At 39.1% G+C, this 23,437-nt stretch overlaps 1 long non-coding RNA gene across 1 annotated transcript in view; it reads right to left on the reverse strand.

Moving 5' to 3' along the window:
- The window catches only part of LOC308062262, a 249,541-nt gene that overhangs the window by 214,266 nt on the left and 11,838 nt on the right, over positions 1 to 23,437 (reverse strand). The window contains exon 1 of the long non-coding RNA XR_013927526.1: positions 1 to 23,437. This exon is cut by the window's right edge and continues 11,838 nt beyond it. This is a non-coding gene — a long non-coding RNA (uncharacterized lncRNA).

Raw genomic sequence — 23,437 nt, forward strand, 5'->3', positions numbered from 1 at the left:
CTGGGTATTTGTTTTGCATTGTTCTTCCTTGCTCCCAATGTCACTGCCTCCCATGAAGGACTTTTTGCAAGAACCATTCAGGAACAGGAAATAGAGAGTCCTAGTGATACCAAAAGTAAATAAATTGAACAATTTATTATTTAAGGTAATGAATTTGTGTTATATTCTGATAATGCATGATTATGTGCTCCCCCTCCCCTCACCCCAAACCTGATCTTTATTTCCTGTAACTCTGCTCAACTGATAACCACCAGCAGTGGAGCAGAGGTGGTAATAGATGAGTCTGTCTGTGATGGCTGCATCAGGCTCAAAGTAGATTTTGGGGAGACAGGTAACACCACAATATCCAAGGGCTAATTTGAGCAACACAGCCAGTTAACCACAGTATTCATTAAGGTTCAACTCCAGCCAAGTTTGGAAGAAGCTAACATCTATAGTCAGTATGCACATATGACTATGAGTTAATTGTCTTGCTCCATAAACAGCCGACAGCCCAGGGCCCACTGAGCTATCCTGCACAGCAGCAGGCTGTGCGCCAGGATCTCCCCTTGAGTAGAGACACCTCTCAAGGTTACTTCTCAAGGTTGAGAGAATCCTTATCGCGTCAGACACTTGATAAGTGAATTGGGAATAGACACACTAAAACTCTGAAACCTTAGCTAAATGATACAAAGGATTGATCGTGCACATATAATCTTTTAGACGTAAACCATTGACCAAGTCTAGGACAATGTCTAGATCCAGCCACACTTATACTCCCCGCTTTTGGAACACAAGGGAGTTCCTTTTCGTGACTCAACAGGAGGGTCTCTCTGACCCTCTCAGTTTTGTCTGATCCTGTCCTCTATGCAGTAAATAATCAAGTGTATCTTGCAATAGAATCTTGTTAAACTGCTGTTGCAATTATTACCAGATTTTGTAATTTGCTGTTTTATATTAATAAACATATTGCTACTTCTCTCTTATGAGTGAATTGCATCACTTCTTCCACAATATAATGTAATTTAAAAATAAAACAAGAGAAAAGTATCCTGGAGGATACTCGAAATATGTCATATCAGATTAAATCTAAATGGAAAACCTACTCTTCTGCTTTCTAAATGCAGAATGATTCCATGCCAAAAGTGTACATTCCTTCAAAGGAAAAAAGCTGACACAGGGGACCTAAGATACCAACAGATAGAGGGAACAGAAAATTAAAGATTTACAGATTAATGAAGATTGGGAAGTGTAATTTGAATGATAGAGTATCTTTGGGATTTTCATGAAAAGAAACATAAGGAACATATGGACAACCAGTGTCAGATTAACATCTAGATATGATTGGATCACTGAATACTCCTGCGTCTTTCAATACTATTTCCATCACACTATGCCCAAGAGGTACTTTCCAAATAATTCCTATTAGAGAATGAACTAATTAACTGAGCAGAAAGAAATTCAGAAACTCCTGTCAGTATAAGTCAATGATTAAATCTAGCACATGGTTTTTAACTTTTTTTGAAAAACAGTGAGGTAAGTTTTTAAATCAGTGTAGATTTAGTAGAGATTTAAAGATTTCAAAGACTTTCTAACAGTCTAATAACTGTTTCAAATCTTCAGTAAAAGGTTATTTGATAACGGATGTTAGTCTCCTTTGTTTTTAAATCCAAAAGCAAGGAAGAATACCTTCCAAAACAGCCCTATTTACAATTTTGTCTCAAGGGAGAAGGAAAAAAACCCAAACTGTACTTCAATAAAAAGTAATAAAGAAAAACAGTTTCCTATTCACAGTATTCACAGGAGCCAATTATGTTTACAAAAAAAAAAAAAAAAAAAAAAAAAAAAAAGGAAGAAAAATTCAGAAATTACTTTCAGTAAAACGCAAATAGTAGCAAAGGGAGATAAATAAAAACCCAACAGAATTGCTTGGTGTGATTTTGCAATCGCAGCTTCCAGAAGCACAGAGCTGAAAAAGAATAAAAAGTAAGTTGCTTTCCAATAACATGGAAATAATAACGTTACAACTAGCCAGTCAACAGAGGCAGAAAATGGGTAACTAGAGGAGAGTGACAGAACCAGCTTTTAATGACAGTGATAAAAAGGACATAAAAAGGAGCAGAAAACACTGATGCAAACAAGTATTTGTAAATACCAGATAAAGAACAGCTGAAGGCAATAACTCAGGCTATAACATGGCTGATAAAGCAGCCCTGCAACATTCTAATCACCTACAGTCCCAGGACTCCTTTTTTTGTGAGGAGCAAATAACTCATTGTTTTGATAGAGCAGTGAATTTCATGCATAACTTTGAAGTGTTGAAATAAGATGCATCCCTTAGGAAAGCAGACTGTTTCCAAGTAATTGAGAAATGGACATTGGAAATGGAATTACAATGCAGTTTGGATAGAACAATTCCCGTACGGACAGATTCCTGCAGAGCAGGACGTCCTTATTATTACACTCCTCTTAGTGCCCAGAAGCAGCATCACTTCTACTGTTCCACTCTGCACTGGTAATTTCTGATCATTCCAACTCATCTACGTGGGAAGAGGGGATGTAACCTAACAAAATAACAATCAGGTACAGGTTATAAGAAAGGAGGTACAGGCTTTATAGAAATCTCCCACAGCCACCTACACGTGCATGTAGACTTCAACACAAACTTTGACAGAGGATTGCCAGAAGGCATTTTAGCATCTTTCTTCCTCCCTAAAAACCAGGCAAGTATCAAACAGGTTTCACATATAACTGAGCCCCCACCCATACACTTTGTCAAATAATCCCCCCTGAACCCACCTAAAGGGCACACAGATCTAGCTAATAAGAGTATGACCAAAGCCCAGAACGAAATGTCACTTCAATATGATTAAAAACTGTCTTTAAGCATTTGTCTTCATTGCATTTAAGCAATTGTGAAGTAGAAATAAATATGTGGATGGACCTTGGGCAAATAATAAATTCAACAACAATGGAGCCTCAGAATGCAGATGGATGACGTAAATGTGTTAGAAACAAATTGCACCCAAAAAAATAATTGAACATTAGTCTTTGTATAATTAATTTGTTAATAACTGACATTAATTGTACCTTTCCTTTCAGATTTCTGTGAAGGTATTCTTAATCTCGTAGTTTTTAATTTGCCTGAAGCCTTGTGAGGAAGCAGCATGTGCAATAACACAGGGCAATGCTTCCCATAGCTCCCTGCTGTTACATTCTAAATGACTCCTCTTTGTACAGACTGATGTCTCTTTTCTATATATCTGTGTTAGAAGTAGAGCCTTTACACTTGCTAAAGGCTTCTGTCATCTACATACTATATACAACACGTTAAAGCTCGCATCAGGAAAGATTCAGAATTCATAGCTTTGAGAAGGCATTCTAGGTTTTGCTATACATAAAAATATCCCTGCATACTCCCATTAACAATAACAAAAGATCCAAGTATGAGTCTCCTCTCTGAGCATTCTGTTCTAAAATTGTCCCAGATCCTGACAAACAGCATGCAATTAAACAAACAGGATCAGAAGAAGAGCAGAACAGGAATCAGATTTCTAAACCTCTCTGGAGGGTGCCACATCTGCACACATGTTGATAGGACTATTCCCTTTGGTGATTATAGTGCAAACTGTTCATAACATTTCTAGACTAATAAAAATCGCACCTGAATAGAGCTTCACCCAGTGAGAGCCTGAAAGTTCTTTACACACAAACTTCCCTTTCCATAAAAGAGCTTCCTAACTGTTTCTACTGACTTGTTTGGTGTCTTTTTTTTTTTTTTTTTTTTCTTTTTTAAGGTTTATGCGACTGTAATATTTTTGGTATATATCTGAAAAAAGTGCATCAAACATTAAAGGTGGCAAAGGATTAAGTTTTACCAGCTAGAGTTATGTGATATTTTGGTCACCCCACAACTCTTTATAAATTGACAATCATTCTCACCCTTATAAATACAGTCTTTTGTTTCCTCAGTTGTAATTAATTTTAAGAGGAGTCAAGCAAAACACAATTAGCTGACATTAAGTAAATTTTAGGAACTCGTTAACTTGTCATTCTGTATGAATTTTGGTTCTTGACTGTACGTAGTGAAACTGAGGAAAAAATCCAACAACCCATAGGGGCATGTCTGCAAATTTTAAGTCTTATTAAACATCAGTTGCTTACTAGAAGTCCTAAAACATAGCAGCAGAATTTCCTCATCTTGAATCATTTTGGCTGGTAGAAAAATTTGGACACACCATCTACTGTTGTTCTACAAGGAAGAAAATATTGTTTCATAGTGTGTTGTGTGTGATTAAGTGTTCATGGTTATCTTCTGTATTCTTCTGTAAGATTGCAGCCAATCCTGCCAAGGGGCTCCCCTACCTACTTGCCACTAGGCAGATAGAGGGGTCCTAAGAGACAGGAAGGAATGGAAACAGGTCCCTGCTCAGAGCAGCAGGCAAATCACCTCCCAGCCTACTTCACCTTCCCAGGTACCCCGATGCAACATGTATGCAGCTCTGGAACCTGAGGGCCAGGAAAATGATGATCTGAATGACAACCAACCCAGGCTGGAGGATTTGCCTAGGGAGAGAGTCAGTTACCTCTACGCATCATGACCAGCTCTGCTAGGAAACACAGAAATGGGGGTGTCATTGGTGACTCCACTCACAGAAGCGGAGGGCCCGACATGCTGACCAGCCCCAGCCCCCAGGGAAGTCTGCTGCCTCCCTGGGGCCTGGGTAAGGGATGTTACTAGAAACTCCCTTGTCTGGTACAGCCTGCCGCATATTACCCATTGCTGGTCTTCCAAGTAGGAAATGACGAAGCCCAAACAAGAACCTAGGTCAGGAGTTTGCAGGGCTCATTGAGAGAGCTTTCCAGTCAAAGAGGGAAGGGAATAAAATGAAGCACGTTACGGAGGAGCATGCCAGGGTTGGAGGCAAGAGGGACAGCACAGCTGAAGTGCATCTGTGCCGGTGCCTGAAGCGTGGGCAACAATCAGGAGGAGCTGGAAGCCATTGTGCAGCAGGAAGACTGTGACATACTCGCCATTCACAGAAACACGGTAGGATAACTCGCATGACTGGAGTGCTGCAATGGATGGCTACAGACTCTCCAAAAGGGACAGGCAAGGAAGGAGAGGCAGTGGGGTAGCTCTGCGTGTCAGGGACTGTTCTGACTGCCTAGAGCTGAATGATGGTGACAGCAGGGTTGAGTGTTTAGGAGGAGGGCCAACAAGGCAGATATCCTGATGGGAGTCTGTCAGAGACCACCCAGCCAGGATGAAGAGACTGATGAAGCATTCCACAAGCAGCTGGGAGAAGTCTCAAGATCACTAGCCCTTGTTCTCATGGGGGACTTCAGCCTACCAGATCCCTGCTGGAAATAAAACACAGTGGAGAGGAGAGTCTAGGAAGTTCCTGGAGTGTGTGGAAAATCACTTCCTGCCACAGCTGGCGAGTGAGCCAGCATGGGGAGATGCCCCGCTGGACCTGCTGTTTACAGACAGGGAAGGACTGCTGGGTTATGTGATGGTTGGAGGATGGGCATCGAAATCACGAGACGATAGAATATTCAATACTTAAGAGAAGAAAGGAGAGGGGTCAGCAGAGCTGTTCTGGAGGGCTGAATCTGGCCTGGTCAAGAGCCTGGTTGACGGAGTCCCTTGGGAGAAAGTCCTGAAGGGCCAAGGGGTCCAGGAAGGCTGGACGGTCTTCAGCAAGGTAGTCTCAAAAGCACAGGAGCAGGCCATCCCCATGTGCCGAAAGACAAGCTGGTGGGGAAGAAGATGGGCCTGGCTGAACAGAGAGCTTTGGCTGGAACTCAGAGGAAAAGGAGAGTTTACCTCCTCTGGAAGCAAGGGCAGGCAACTCTGGAGAACTATAAAGAAGTTGTAAGGTTGTCCAGAGCGAAGATTAGAGAGGCAAAAGCCCAGCTAGAACTCTTTGGCCACTGCCATAAAAGATAACAAAAAAATGTTTTTACAAAGGCATTAGAAACAAAAGGAGAGGGAAATATCTTCATGCTTTTTTGGATGTGGTGGAAAACATAGCCACAAAGAATGAGGAAAAGGCTGAGGTACTTAATGCTTTCTTTGCCTCAGTCTTTAATAGCAAGACCAATTGCCTCCAGGGTACTCAGCTGTGGATAACTGGCTAGCTGAAAAAGTTCACACAAACATAGTCCAGCTGGCTGGACAAAAATGCACATCCCTCTCAGCTTATCTGAAGTAAAGCAAAAATACACTATCCTTGGCTGTTCTTAACAGGAAGATCGCAGTGGGAAAAGAATGTTACAGGTTGGAACAGATAACTACAGAAGAGAAACTAGGGGCGGGCTTGATATTTAGGCAACTAACCAATAATGAGCTTAACTTTTGTCATATGTATGAGCTAATTATAACAAGGTATAAAAGATGACTGTAAGGCACAATAAATGAAGTCTGCTGATCACTCATATTGAGTGACTGTGTCTTCCCTCCGTCGCAACACTCAGCCCCCTGAGCTGGAAGACAGGGACAAGGAGGAGCAGTATGAAGTCTCCACAATCCAGTCACAGCTGCCTGACAGGAAGCTGTAGCCAGGTGGGGGTTAGTCTCTTCTCCCAGAAAACAAGCAACAGGACAAAAGGAAATGGCCTTAAGCTGTGCCAGGGGAGGATTGGGTTGGATATTAGGAAAAACGTCTTCACTGAAAGGGTGGTGAAGCATTGGAACAGGCTGCCCAGGGAGGTGGTGGAATTGCCATCCCTGGAGAGTTTTAAAAAATGCATAGATGCGGTGCTTAGTGACATGGTTTAGTGATGGACTTGGTAATGCTGGATTAATATTTGGACTTGATGATCTCAAAGGTCTTTTCCAATTGAAATGATTCTATGTTCCATGATTCTAATTTAGTGTGATAGTAAGTCTCCTGCCGAAAATGCAAATGGAAAAAGAGCTGTAACCTATGAAGCTTTTCCCCACTGGTACTCATTAGGCTCTAACTGAAGAAAAGTTGAGGGAACCCACAACTCCTCTCAAATTCCAAAGCAAAGCCTGAAAATTGGGCAGGTACCAAGCCTTAACCTGCTGAGCTCTCTGCATCTTTGAAGGTACAAGTGTTCCCCTGTGCAGGGGCAGGAACCCACCCCATTTGCACATCTTTTTGAAACTGTCCAACTCAAATATTTCCATTGGGTACCCACCACTCAATTCAAGTAATATTTTTTCCCTTCCTCTAATTAACCACAATTTACTGGTTCAGTTGAATTTACATTTTCCCCAGGCTCTTGAGAAGTGAAGATTTGAATATTGCTGTTGCCACAAATCGGTTTGCCTTAGTTACTCTTTAGTTGGGGCTTGCTTTATTTGTGAAGGATTTATGAGGATAAGAGGTACACAGTGAATATTCCTTTACCCATTGGAGCTGGGTTCTGTCATAATATTTAAATCTGTGGCACATATTTCAGGCATATATACAAATTTTATTAAATTTATGTACTTTGCCAAGCATTTAGAGGCACAAATCAAGCTTAAAATTACTAAATAGTAAGTGCTAGATGATTATTTAATCTCTTATCTGTAAAACATGCCGTTTATTTTTGATATCTAATCTTCATGGCTTTAAAGAGACATGGAGCAAAATAAGCGACATATCACCCATTTGATTAGCAAGCTATTTCATCATTGAATGCACAAGTTTTTTCATCCTGTTTTAGAATATGGAAGTAGAGCATAGCAACGTTGTTTTCCTACTGGTTTCTTACTGATCTAATACACATGGTCTTATTTCTAAACACTCTCTTAATGGAGTTCACGTCTTTTTGTACAGCAATGTTAAGAGATTATCTAAAGCAAAACAGTAAAAGGACTTGAAGTAGTGGGTTGAAATCCCAGAGAAAGTTTTTAAAATAAGGTTGACAGGGGGACCAAATCTCTTTCTCTTCTGCTGTCTGCTATAGCTGGGGGAAAAATCCAAAACCTAGATATGAAGTATTAAAGTTCTTTTGAAGTCATAACACAGCTGCATATAGGACTATTCTCTGATTTCACATCAGTGTCTGCATGAGGCTTCTCCTCTTTGTGGAATGCAGGTCTCCTCCACCCTTGTAATGACAAAGTTAATTTTCAGATCTTTTACTGTTTCAGTTACTTGAAAGTTTACAGCTATACTAAAATTTCTCCTAGTATTGGCCAGCAACACTAAAATGTTAATTGCTTATAAAAATCATTAACCTAAAGAATAAACTTCTAACATTCATTCTCATCACCTGTACTTCATAGGTATTTGATTAAAACCAAAAACCAAACACTAGAATCAAATTTTATCCTAAGAATTGTGCCAAAAAGAAGGAACTATAATCACTGAGTTGCAAAAAAAAAAAAAAAAAAAAAAAAAGCAAAAGTTTGAATGTTTTCAGAGGCATAGGCGTAAGTCACTTAAGCATTTAATTCCTATTGATCTTAATGGAACTCAGGCACCTCTATCCCTTCATGCATCCGCGACTTGCATTCTTAAGGCCTTTCAATCATGGTGAAATAACATACCCCATCATTTGCTAAATAAGTTCACTCTAGGTCGTATTTATGTCAGCTTTCATATGGGCAATGCTAGCAAAGAGAACAGCAATCATTTTCATGTAGCTTGGGGCTTGAAACAAGCTCTCACTTATACAGGAGTAAATTCAGGGTAATTCCATTTACTGCATTTGATTGGATCTGGCCTCTTGCCTCTGACACTGCCTGTGGTAAAAAAACTGTACTGTAACATTTTTCCCCCTCCAAAATAAGACTGCATTTAAAGTAGAATGCTTACCAAGAGGAATGTCAAGTTTCTGCACCACTTACAGGAGATTGCTAGCCTCTCTATATGTTTTTTAAGCACAAGCAACCAAAATCATTTTTTTTAAAACAAGAGGGGAGAAATCATACAGACATAACTGCTACAAAATCCCTTCCCCTTACACACACAATTACTTCCTGCTCCTTACCCCCCAAAAAAGAAAGTGGAAGTCTAAACACACAAGATGCCTGCAGTTATGTCACTGCATAAACCATATTGACAAGGACAGAATGATCTGTGCTAAAGATTAGTAGTTCAGAGAAAAACATAAGTCAGATACCTAAACATCTTTTCCGTCATGGTAAATTATTTTTACTTTTTTGTTTGCTCTGACCTGACTATTCCTAGCAGTAGCCTGCCAGGCAGGAGCAGGTGTACAGCTGCCACTGTGCCAGGTAACATATCACTGAAAAGGGGAGCCAATTTTAAGCACCTATAAAACACTTTCTATCACCTCCTTAGGAGAGTTTCATGTTTGGCATATCTTTGCATCACTACTCTTGAAAATTTTGGCTTTTCTAATTAAATATACAAATATTCCATAACAACTTACAGTTCCCTGTGATAATTATTCTTTCCACTGGAAATTATGGCAACTGGAATCCTCTGCACCACAGCACATACTGTGTACGCCAAGAAAGAAATCAAAGTGTGTCATCACTGTTGATAGAAGGATAAATATAGTTGAAGTCAGATTAATATTTCCAAGATTACTCATTTCTACTTCAAAAGAGAAGCAAAGATCATGTGCAAAATGACAGCTACCCATCTGGGACTAGAAGAGTCACCATATGGATGTATTTTTGCTAATTATAGATAATTTTTTTGAAATAGGGGATTTAAAAGTAGGGATCTGTCAGTTCAAAAATATACTTCCTCTCCTCCCTCATTCAGGCAGTGCTTTGGTGCTGGCTAATCAATTAAGCAGAGCATTGAATCACATCGATTTGCTTCACCTTTAAGAAGGCAGTTTTCTCCTACTTCATGTAATATGCAGTTACACTTGTAGCTTAATTAAAGAAAATTTGTTACAAAGATGCTTGCTTTTTTTTCAGCTCAGAGGAACCTCTATGATCTTTTAGCCCAATGGGCCACCTATCAGAGGCCATGAGACTGCTTCACATATGCTATCTCTACTTGAACTACATCATATACTCCTGAAAGACATCCCAAGTGGATTAAAAGATGTTTCAATAACATAATTATCATCCAAGGTAAGTTTTTAAAAGAGCTATTAATTTACATAAATGTTTAAGTATGTATTCCTAACATTGTGCAAGTTGATTCTTCTTCCACTATAAGATTATTTTTTTGTTCTAATTTGTCTGCTGAACTGATTAATTCTCTACCAAAATCGTGAATTGGTTGCATGTATTTATAGACCAATCACATTGTTCTTCAGCCTTTGCTTTGATACACTAATAGAGTGGGCTTCTTGACCTTGGGAGGTGTTTTCCACATTTTAAGTCAGAAAAAAAGAGCTCCTCTAAACCCTGCAGCTTTTGGCCTCCTTCTAGAACACTAGACGATACTCCAACAGCAATTTTATCAGTGCCACATGCAGAGGCTGTGCAGTCTTTTCATGCCTGCTTAGCATTTTATAGCATTTATACATGGATTGCATTAGCCTTTTTGTCACTACAGCAGAAATTAACTTCAGCACATAAAGGCAGCTGATGTGAAGAAAACTGCATCCTTAAACAATGGGGAGAAACAGGCTTTTCTAGGAGACCACTGAGAGCATTCATAGTATGCTCATGACCCCTGATAGTTTTCTTCCTCCACTCTGTTAAGTACACTAAAGATTAGACACAAGAAGTACACTGGATACCACCCCTCTCTCCCAAATGTATTAAAGGTGAGGAGGGGTGTGGGAAAGAGTTAAAAAAATACAGATGAGTTCTGACCAGCAGCTGTGCTTTTCACTCCTCTGTAGAGGAGTTTAAGACACATCATAGCATCTTCAGCTGTACTTTACCCATACAAACCCAGTATGAGTTCTGGTTAATGTACAAGTCAACATACCGGAGACTTTTTTTTCATACTTTTCTTCTCCTGTCCTGGTACAGTCCTGCATTCTGTCCATCATTAAACCAAGCACCTATCACCGTTATGCACAGAATTAGTCCTTGTACCTGCTTTAGACACCTGAGTATCTACTTCCTGAAGATGGCCAACAGTCATCTTTGACATCTATACATCAGAGAGACTAAGGATGAAAAGGCAGATGGAAATGGTAATTGCACCTGATCCATTTAGTCTACTACTTAAAACACAATTACACCTTGCAGAATTCCTGGTTGTCTCAGGAGCCAGTGCTTCCAGGGAAGCTGCTTTCAGGAGCTGGTAAGCAAGGGCCTATATTCCAGGTTCTGCCATTACCTTCCCTTACAGCCCGGTGTGTGTGTGTGTAAGTAGAGATAACCACAAGAAATCAATTCCTTTACTTATATGACTGTTAATACAGGTGACAATGATCTAGCACAATGACTGTCTCTAAAGTAACATAATTCTCAAATGGAGCATTAGTTAAATAATCCTTTACCCTGAATATGAATCATATCCAATCAAGGAGCTACAGCATTTTTTCCTCCAACCAAAATGCTTCACCATTTAACTAAAAGAGTCAGCTCTCCGCTCGTTACTGAGGCTTTACTTCCAGTCATGTTGTTATGAAAAACTTCATAGTTTATGCTTTACCCATCCATGAAATCTGGAAGTTTAACCATGCATAAAAGCCTTTTGACTGTTGCAGTCACACTCCCAAATGAAGCGCGTCCACTCCCACGCAGACCACAACCTGCAAAACCATCTTACACCACTTCAGTCCACATTAGCTTCAAGTTTTCCTCATGTTATTCTGGAGTTTTCCATACTTGCTTTCAAGAAGTAAAATTACAGCACACAAATGATTTAGTTGTTCAGCTAAACCAAAGAGCCTATGCTTTCCTAGAGAAAATGCAGGAAGCTAGTCAGCCTTCCGAAGGATCACCTAAAACTCAGCTTTAAACTCAATCTAACATCCATCCTATGGGCAAAAGCAGTAGTTCTCCTGAGCAAACTGAAGGTAAAACAGGGCACTAAAATTCTAGGCCTGTGTTCTGAGCTTTTTGCTTTCAAACACAAAACTAACTTGCATCTGCCCCATCACTCTCCTCACACCACCTCGGCAGACATCTTAGATCACAAACCCCTACTGCACTCACACTCCAGCCGATATCCCAAGGAAGGGCATTTCCCTCCCTTCATGCCCTGAAAAAATACCAAGCATTCCTTCCATTATAGCCCTCTATTTATGCTAGTCTCAGCTCTCTAGTAACACCCCAGCCCTTTTACATACTTCAAAGATCACTCACAGACAAAGCAGTTTGCTCCCTCAGCGCCACACACAGCACAGCCTCTGCGGCCCAGTGGCAGACAATCCCCTCTGAAGCCCATGGTCATCAGGCACCAGGCCATAGGCAACTTCTCTCAAAAATGGCTTGTTTGTCCTGAGGCAGGCTCCAGCTTCTCCAGGCTGACCTCTTCCATGCCCTTTGAGACAACCTCCTACCCCGCTGCCTCACCTCAACTGCCCACAGGTGCTGCTGCCAGCCCAGGGCCCCTCGGGGCTGCCAGCACCTGCCCACCTGCACCTCATCCCCCCTCACCTGCGGCTTCTAGAATTTTCTTTTGAAGACTCAAATTAAATTGAGGCCTCCTTATTTGTACAAAAAGGTCAACCAAAACAAAAAAAAAATGCAGGGGGGAAGGTAAATTTAGGAGTTGTGTTGTAGCATTGAGTTTTTAAATGCTTAGCTGTGAATTGGGACTGGAAATTGTAGTGAGAGGCACAGAAGGGTACAGGGAGTCACAGGCCTCGCAACAAGATCCTTAACTGTTAGTACCATGATCAAAGAGCTGCCTAAAGGCAGCGGGAACAGAAGCATTCAGGATAAGCTCCTGAAAAGCTTACCTTTCATGAGAGTCAATAGTTTATGTGCAACTGAAAGGCAGCATCTGCTTCCACTTGAAGTTTGCAAGGCTGAACTTGAAAGAATTTAAAGGCTTTTGCTTTAAAAATCTGTGGTTGCCGTCTCTGCCCTGTTGTGTTCAGTACAGCACTAATCTGGAATAAGGGAGTCAAAGTCAAGTCTCTGGCTTATTTGAAGAAGAAACAGTAAAAACTCCCTTTTCTCACCTTTCTGGAGAGCAAACTATTTTCACAACACATCTAGGCCTTTCTTTACCCCTTCCATCAAAGCCATACCACTCTACAGAGGGCAACAGAGATGTATGGGAAGGGGAGCAGAACCCTGCCCAAAGGACAGGGAGTGTGCTTTGTGCTGGGGGTGGGTAGGACAGAAACTGCTTCAAACAGCACAAACATCTGTATCCCCCATTCTGGATCTTTAAACCAGATGACTATAGAGTGGATCAGGCTTTAAAGGAATTGCCTCCAAAATTTACAAGCATTTTAGTACAATGTCAATTTTTTTTTTTTTTTTGGTCAACTGTTGCATATTACAAACTAACTTGTGGGATGCTAACATCCCATTTATGTATTTCCCAGAGATGCATATTTCCCAGAGGTGTCAATGTGTTATAACACAAATCAGGTTACCTCCTCACTCTGTTTTCACCAGGCTTAGTTTTCTTAGGATGCCTTCTTTGCATTCAGATGGAGGACCATTAGGGCTAAGGAAGAAATTTCACGTGAAGTTTCTACTAAAGAGAAAACCTCTCCTAATTCCCTATGCTGTCCTCTGCCTTAACATGAAACTTGGGGGAAGAAAGGAGGAAATCCCTTAGAATAAAAAAATGAGACTTTAGCCTGTCTGCTGATAAAAGTATTGGTATAGATGGAGTTAAGGGATTGGCACAATCAAGTTGTTTATCTGCTGAAAATATGAAGCACAATGTGAATCATTACAATTCTAAAGAAAATAAGATATATTTGAAAATGAAAAACAGCATACGCTTATACTTCCTTAAAATTAGCTTCAAGCCACTTGTTTGTGTCCCATGATAATACCAAGCATGAAACAAAAGAAGAAAGTTTCTATATGGTGAATTTCGTTTAGAAGTGAGTCCAGAAGTACATGGGTACCAAATGAGCACTGCTCAGGAGAAAACGCATCCAAGGTTTGGTTCTACCAGAATGGCCAGTAAAGCAGCCACCTAAATACACTAACTAAAATGTTTGGTGTTTTGAATGTAGATCTTTCCTATGTAGGGAGCAAGTAATGTGAATTTAGGTCCTTTTGCTACAGTGCTAACTTTCCAAATATTTGCAGATGTATGTCAGAGAATAGGATGTAATGTAAAAATCTGTCCATCCATCAAGATGGTTTAGCATAAAGATACCTCAGAACAAATGGCATGTCATGCATAGTGCGGGGTGTTTTATGTGTGTGTTGTCAGTGTACAAAATTTTAATCATAGAGAAACCATGCGTTCTGATATACTGGCCCAGATGAAAGCAATTAACAGACGTACACCCTGTTCAGCATGTTATTACACTACAGGATTAATGCTATTATGCATATTTACATCTAAGGCAAAAAATGTTTGCAAGCAACTACAAAACAAAATCATCAAATCCTGAAAAAAATGTTAGAATATGAGCCCAGATGAAAGTCAATATACTTTATGTGAAAAAACTTTATTAAAGTCATGAATTCATAGCATGTTTCTTTGCCTTAGCACAGGCTAAGAAATATCAAAGTATTTAGAAAATTTAACTTCAACAACAAATAGATGTTTCTTTCATAAAACTTTAGTTAGTAAAGGTGCTCTACATTTAGCAAAACACTCAAATGTACTGTGGGTATCTTATAAGCAACTTCTTTCTTACACCATGCATTGTGCCATATGTCATCTGTACTAAGTACCACCTCTAACCTGTATTATAACAATGATTTTGCTAGTAGATTATTCTGATTACTTTGGGGTTTCTTAACTTCAGTATTAAACAATGTAAAGGAAAGGGAAGAGCTTTGCCTGCATAGAAAGAAGTATTTATTTCTCTGTTCACTATAAGTAAGACTTTGATAAGTTTTATAAGATGAAAGGTTTTATGTTCTCTTTAGTAGGACATTTCTTCTGCAGGCAACATTCTCAAGTTTTATGTTTATACCAAGTACAAGAAATCTTATGTGACATCATATATGTCCAATGTGATTTGCAGACCTGTAAAGTCACAAAATGAAAAATAATGCACCTGACTGGCTGAACAACAGGTATTATCTCCAGACATTGTGATTGTTTGCACAGCAAAGAAAAAATAAAAAATCAGGGCAAGTTGGCAGCTCAGAAGCCTCCTTTGCACTCTGTGGAGACTGGGCTGGCATGGATCAAGAAGGGGTGGCCTAAGACCTGTCCCTTGTGTAGAGCCAACACAAGCAGGGCTGCTGCTGAGGTGCTAAAGGTTCCAATGTGGCAGTACCTTAAAAATGTGCTAACTCCAGCTACCACGGGAAATATCACATGTCAGCAAGCATAAGGTGCTTGTAGGAGGGCTTTCAAATGAAGGCTTCTCATTAATCTCTTACAGATGAATGATGCTTTTGCTATAGTCTCACACAGCTGTTTAAGGACCCAACTCACCTCATGTTTATTATCCAGAGTACAAGAACCTACACTGAGAGCAGAGAAGCTGCCAACTAGAGATGCACTCCCTCTCTCCTCAGTGGATTATGCCTTGATCTTCTCTAGAATAGCTAGAGGAGAAGAGGAAACTTCACGGAGGGAACAGATTTCTATGCAGTAACCTAGAATTTTATAGTTCAAATAAGTATTCAGCCTAGCTTCTAGAAAAAATATAAATGCTAGTCTCAGTAAGTAGTGATTAAGCTTTTAAGAACTATGAGAGCTTTAACTGTGCGTTCCATGGGATTTTTGTGTGCAAAAGTATTATGGCAATTAACAGTTTCTAGCTTCAAGCCATGGCTGTGTGTGGCAACTTCTCTGATGACCAGATTCCAGTCAAACAGTCTACAGACAGTCCATTGAACAGAAGGCTGAATTCTAGTATAAGGCACAGCCAAGGCTTAGTCATGAGATCAGAACCCCTTCCTGCTCTTGTACTGATGAAAAATATATTGGGAAATATAATAGGTATTAATCTATGATCTCTGGTTTCACCTGAACCTCATGACACTGCGTGCATTACTCAGGGGTGAGCACAGTAACAATGACACAGTTACAATAGGACAAATTTTGAAAAACTTACTTGTGCTGCTTAATATTGTACTAGAGAACTAAGAAATAGTGGCCCCAAGGGTGCCAGAAACTGACACCTACAGTTCTCTTTGTTGTTTCTTGTCATTGCTGCTATTTTACATAAATAGAAATGCAACTACATCAGCAAATCAATCTTATGAAATCTTTAGAAATAATGATCCTTAAATATTTAATAATATTTTAAATTTAAATAATTAATACTCTCAAAACTGTATTTTTGAAATGCATACAAAGATATAACTATGAAGGTAAGAAGTATAACCAAGGTAATCAAAACAAATTCTACTGTTCAATCTGCTATACTGCTCAGCATACACACTTTGAACATAATTCTATGAGGTACTACACATTTACATCTAGGAAGCTTAGAACATAAAACAATGCTGTTTTCTGGCTAATTCGTAGAACTGATGTGCACTCATGTAATAGAAAGTTATCATAATGCATAATCTTGTGCAGCAGCAGCTCCAGACTGTGGAATAAGTTTTAGCTTGAGCTGGCACTACTGTGCTACAAGATATTACCACACAGTAACACAGTCTGACCTAGAAAAACAGTGATGTTTGACCTAGCATTCATGTCAATGTTGTGTATTAATTATGCCACTAAGAGCTACTGGTTTTGCCCCTTTATTTACAAATAAAGCCCCAAGTGTGGACTTCTACAAGAAGCTCAGAGAAAGTTCAGCATAAGTTTGCAGATTACTGGAGCTAAAGCCATAGTTCAGAAGGAGTGCTGATTTCACCATTTATTCAAAATGCACTTCCAAACCCTTAGTTTCATCAGGGTACTGAAAAGTTAAGGTTGCCATTCAAATAGCTATAGTTCACATATTTCATAGTCTGTATGAAATTACCCACTGTTTTGACACCCAGGCAATGTTTAATGTCAGTGGGTTAAACCATAATTCCATTTTCATATAATCATTTTAACAAAGCATTATTCTTCATTAGTATGTGATGCTGCCATGATGGTCTCAGAAAGGAAACTCAAGGGCTGCTATCAAAAATGTGAAGCAGAGTGACTGTGCTTTAATCCATAGTGTTTCAAGCTTCCCATGAAAATTTAATAATTTTTGATGTTTCAAAGAAACATCTGACTTAACAAGTGCTTGTGCCATTACTCACATGTATTTAAGTGTGTGACATTGTTGTCATTTCTTCTTCCATTTCCACCCTCTGGAGAACATAACAGAGTGAACATAAAAATTCCCCAAAAATGTCTTCTAGTCCCTATAGGCTGAGGACAAAACAAAGGTAAACACACACTTCAAGGCATGAAGTCATTCAAGAAAAGCTGTAGTTTAAACTTTCTTCTATCTCTTGCTACTACAGTTGTTACACCACAGAGCAAGATCAGAAGCACAGGAAATGTGAGACAGACCCTGAGTTAGTACATATGTGTGGCTTAAAAAAGTGGGTTTGAGTTCAAAAGTAGGTAAACTCCTCAGATCTAAGTAACACACAAAACAATCTTAACATCCCAGAAACTGATCAGGGAATCAACAAGCAGGTAATAGGATTGCCCTGTACATTCTTTCAGCAGCTTTTTCTCACAGGATAGGAGAAATGAGCTTTTCTAGCAGGTGGAGAGAAAGGAGGGGCACAGTACATTCTGTTTTTAAGGAAACTTCTCCTAGAAAAGTAGTTTGACAGGTAGATGTAAGTTAACACAATTTACACATTTCTATAGCCTGAGTAAGCATAGCCTATCAGTGCAGTATAATGCAACCTATGTGACAAGGGGCTTGAAACAGAGAAAAGATGAAAAAAGATGCAAGATGAAAGAGCTACAGTATGTGATGTGCAACTTACACCATTATTCCTACCACCTCTGTCCCCCAGCTCTCATCGATCAGGAGTGAAACACAACCTGCATATAAGTATGAATATATTGAAACAGCCATAGGCAGCAACTAGGGGAGCAATGAAACTGGACAAGTGTTTGAAGGATACTTCAAAGAGTATTACCCTAGAGAAGAAAATCTGATATATGTTTTATCTGATTTTTTTTTCCTTTTATAGTGCATTTGCACTGTAAGAAAAAACTATTTCACCTTTCCTCTGTGCGCTGAGGAACAACCCAGTAAATCTGGGAGATTTAGATCTTGAGTTTTATTACCCAATATAAAAAAAGTAAACTTCAACATTTCATCCCGATTTCCAGCATAAGTCATTAGTACACACTTCTATTTTCCAAATCTCTTAGAATTACTAAATTATTCCATTGGCCTGGCTGGCTTTTTTATTTACCACTTTTAACACAAAAGTCTAGTTGAAAGCCCTCTTTTTCATATTGTACCTAAAATGTATATTCACCAGATATAAAACAACATAAGCAACATAAAATTTTCCTTGTCATATTTAAATGCCAGTTATCATATGAAACTGTGTGTAACCTTACAGTTTCATACATTACAGGGCTTCAATAAAAATTCTGACAAAAACCCTTCCAAATGCCTATCTGTAACTTCCTTCCCAGTATATACATAAGCCTCCAGCAGGTGAATAAATGGCAGATGAAAATGCCTTTTTTGCTGGAAAATTTTTGGAGCTTTCTACTGCAATATCCAGCATGCTGAAATAGAATTTCTTCCATGGAATGAACTGAAAAAAAAAGCAGCAACTATTTTGCTGACAGGATTGCTAACACATAACTGTTCAGTTTATGCACTTACAGTGTTAACAGTACGGACTTTGTTAAAGAAGTTGTGATGTAGAAAGTGATTGAACTGTTGTTCTTTGCATCACTTATTAACTTCCAGATACAGAACCTGAGAGAGCAGGAATAAAGTGGGCAAAGAAGATTCAACATCATGTGTTAGTGCATTACATCTAGCTACAGGACAGATGGCTATAAATCTTTAAACTTCTGTGGTTGATTGTGAATAGCTAAGTCAAAAGAAAAATAATGTAAACCCCACTGTAACTACATTATTTCAGCATTCTTGTGCCTATACACTGGTGTGTGAGGAAACCTGGACCCAACTGTATAAAAACTCCAGTGCCTAGAAGTACTTTTTCCTCCAGCCTATGAGCTTATCCTCTGCCCTCCCCTCTCCTCATGGTGACTTAGGTCTCCTGTCTCTGTGGGGAGCTCTTTCTTCCTCCTCAAACACAGCCCTAGTAGCATATGTAGCTGTATAATACACTCCTTGTTTCTAAATATTTTTACAGATCTCCAGGATCTCGTGACTGCACAGCTCAAGCAGTCACAGAAACAGCTAGAGACAAAATTAGGGCCAACATCTTGTGATCATCCATGTCTCTATAGGAATCACTAAGCTAAGGCATTTGAAAATGTTAATTTGTTTTGAGGAACACATTTTTATTTTTTTTGTTAGCTTGTTCTGATTTTTTTCCCACATGCTAAAATATTTAAAGGACATTAAAACTTTTACAACAGTTGGTGTCTCATATCAAGGCAAAAATAATATACTTTCAGCTGTCTTGCTTTGTATGAGCTTTTAAAGAACCTCCATCATCTACAAACCATAACTGACAACTCACGACAGAATTACTGTGTGATTATTTTTTTCCAAAAGGTGAACAGATTTCTTTCTTTTGTTTTGTCATTCTTTTTGATCTCAGTATACTTTGTCCTCTTCACTTGGGTAGCCTCCAAAGCTGACTTTACATCCCCTATGTACATACTAAAAAATCCACAGTTTAAATCAATAAAATAATTCAGATTGGAAAGAATCTCTGGAAGTTATCCCATCCAGCCCCACTCACGGCAAGGTCAACTTCAAAGTTCGATGAAATTGTTCAAGGCTTTGTTCAATTATCTCCCCAGATGGAGATTCCACAATATCTCTGGGCAGCCTGTGTCGGTGTGGGAACTCCTTCACCTTGAAAAACCTGTTTCATTATATCTAGTTGGAATTGCCCTTGCTACATCTTGTGTCTGTTGGTCTTAGTCCTTTTGCTGTGTGCCTCTGGAAGGCTCTGCCCTGCCTTCTCTATAAACTCCCACTAGGAAATCGAACTCTGTAATTAGATCCCCCCAGCCTTGGCCTTCTCTTTGTAAGCCCGAACACATGTAGTTTCCTGGTATGTCGTCCTCCAACTCCGTCCTCCAGCTCCGTGGTCACCTTCAGGGTTCTCAGCCAGACTGGCTCCAGTATGCCAATGTCTTTCTTGTACTGATGGTCAAAAAGGACACAGTACTCCAGATGGGAGTGAAAGTTAAGTCTGCCTCAGTTTCTTATTATTCAGCTGTATTTAGAGTAAGCCAGGTATTTGACTTCTAGTTTTCTCTCAGTATCTGCAAGCCACAAGGAATTCTGGCCAATTCTGTGTCTAGATAGCATTTTAGGGAACAGCCTCAAACAAGGTGAGTTTCATATGCATTTAGAGTAACAATAGCAGAAGTTTTCCACAACTATCTCAAAAATCAACTAATCATCTTTCCCCTTTGGGATGCATACACATCGCACGCATTCTAGGATGCATGTAAAAATAATCCTAGTCCAAATCTAACAACAGCAATATATTTAAAGCAGTATATAATGTTTAAGAAAAACATATCATGTTAACAAAGAAAAATAACTCTCTCCAAAGACGGGTTATGTTAACAATCTATGTTCTCCCTTTGTTTCTACCGTGTGTTAAAGGGGCCCATCAGCAAGGTAGCAAATCTATTTCCATGGCAGGCATTCTATAAAACCGTGTGACACATATGAAGGTACTTGTGAGATTCAGCAAATACAACTCTGTTCAGGTCTGAGAAGATATCCCTCGTTTGTATTCAGTTTATAAACTGTTCTTTGAATACAGATTGATTTTAAAGAAATGAGAAAAAGACCAAATGAAAAGCAGTAATGATTTCAAGTCTGATCAATGGAAAGTAAAGGTTGAAAATTTCTTTACCAGTCTGTTCACATATTTGTTCTCTGAAATAGCTCTCAAAGGTAAAGGACCTAATAAATAACATTTAATCATAGATTCAGGGTTCCTATACGGAAAAGCATGAGAACTAGAAACAGAGACAGAAATGTTGGTCACAGGGGGACAAATATATCCCTGTTCTAATTCTGCTGGAACCTATAACCTTGAATTAGATCCACAGAATACATACTTGAACAGATATTTTCAGTAATAATCCAGTAGAAGATTTTATGAAAGAGCAGTTATTCAATAAACATCAAGTGCAAGTCATAACAACAAGGTTCAAACTGCCTCAAAGGATCTTCTCTGAAATAAATAAAACTAAGTTAAGTCCCTGTTCAGCAGTATACTGCCATATCTAGCTTTGGGAAATGAAAATCTAACCTCTCCCATTAGCCTGTTAAGCAGCTTCTCACACTTGCAAATTCTCAGGAGCCTTTGTAACATGGAATCATCTGTACCTTTAGAAGCTAACATGCAAAACTCTTACACAGACATAGCTCGGATGGGTTAATCTGGTGTTTTGTAATGCCTTCAGCTTCAAGCACTAATTGTTCAATGTTCTGTTCTCCAGAATATATTCATAAACAATTGTCATGAGCCTGAAAGTCCTTGCTAATTACCTCGATGATATCCATCCCTGCTCTCCTATCATCTAGTTCTGTGAGTCACCTCTATTACTCCTACATGGCCAGTCTTTGCTGAAGGCTGCCATCCTCTTGATCTAATCCGACCCCTCCCCTCTCTTTCCCCAAGAGACTGAGTCCAAATCACCATAATCTTCATTCCAGAAAATAATAAGTCTGACGGAGGGAAAAAGAGCAGTTCCCTGCAACAGAATTGTAGGCTGCCAAAGTCCTCCTGACAGGACGGATATATCCTGTTCCACAAGACACAGCCCACATCAGGCAAGGTGACCCAATTACTCCAGGGTGTATTTTACCCAGTTGCTGGGGCTTTTGTAGGTGCAATCACAGCATCAGCCGTTTATATAATCAAAACACAACCCTTCAACCCAAATAATGTGTTATCTTGTGGAACACTAACAGGAGAGTATCATCTGTCCTAAGGGTGAAACAAAGCAAGCGTAATATTAATTCTACATGTGCTGGCTGATTGTACACCTGAGCTGCACCATGATTCTTGATCCAGGTGAATCTATAGCACTGAGAAAAGGCATTAATGATCACCTGATAAAGCCATAGCTTAACTTCTAAGAAGATGCATTGATAATTTTGTGATGCCCTTGCAATAGGCAAGTATGACTCTGTGTAACTATAGCAAGCTCTTATGGCACATTGCCTTCTAGAAGAGTACTGCTGATGTCTAGGCTGTTGTATTTAAAACCAAGATTGACTGCAGGCTATTTATAAGCACTTCTGCTTGTGCACACTGAAGGAGTTTTAAACTAAGAAAATGCACTGACTTCATGTCATTTGTTTCTCCTTCAACAGAAAATTGACCACCTCCCCTAAAATTCTCAACAGCTAAGCAGAGGGGAAAGAAAAGCAAAAACAGTGACATGAAAATTTAGCTAAAAGAAAATCATATTTTTTTCCATATGATTTTTCTATACTGGAGAGGTTTTAAGAGCAAATTTGCTGATTAACAGATTTCTTATATTACACCTGGATTTCTTGTGTGGTCCTTATAAATATGCAAGTGGAGAAAGTGAAACTCAAGAATACATAAAACCTTTTAATATATTAGATAGTTGAAAATGGTGTGGCAATACTTCCTTTTCATCCTGACTGGAAGCCTTATTTATTGCTGATGCACTGAAGTGACAGTTGTCTTAAAAATCCCTACTTCATGGAAAGAAATAAAAGTACAAAACTCATTTTTCACACAGTGAACAATAGTCATGTGCAAATGACTAGATTGTTGGCAAATGCGTAAGATTTTCAGACCAGAACATTAGAGAGATCTTTGAGAAAAGAATATATATAGGAAGAGTGATACTTTAAAAGTTTTTCTGACAGCTGGAGCTTTCTTGAGTCAAGATTCAACTTTCTTGAGTTGGTGTTGTGATATTTTAATCTCTCTGGTTGTTCTGTAGCTTTTCTACTTTCTTGGCCCTTACTTTGCTGGAAACCTAGATGGCTTGAGGCAAGCTACAAATTATACTGTATCTAACAGTTTAATAATATAATCTGCTTCTGTTATTGTGCCTGTGAAAAAAATCTTGGACGTTTCTTAGAGGTTGTCATAAAACTCTAGTACACAGATAATACAAATACTCTAATATCAATAAAATTATCTTAAATTCCTGTTAAAGTATCAGCACATGAACAAATTCATCTCCAGTTTGTTTTCTAGTGTAAAAGGCTAAGGGGCATGATTTAGAGGTAGGGAGAAGGAGAGAGGCTAATAGAAACAACAGAATGTTTGGAAATTGGAGTTGGAGCAGTAATTACAGATCAGCTTTTCACTAAACTACTTTCACCTTTTCCTGCACTTTTTGATTGTCATACTTTATTTTTTATAGTGACAAAATAGGTTTGTGAATTAGACCATCAGTCTGACAGTGGTTGTTAA

The sequence above is a fragment of the Falco punctatus genome, assembly GCF_963210335.1.
Source record: "Falco punctatus genome assembly, chromosome: 4".
NCBI classification, from domain to species: domain Eukaryota; kingdom Metazoa; phylum Chordata; class Aves; order Falconiformes; family Falconidae; genus Falco; species Falco punctatus.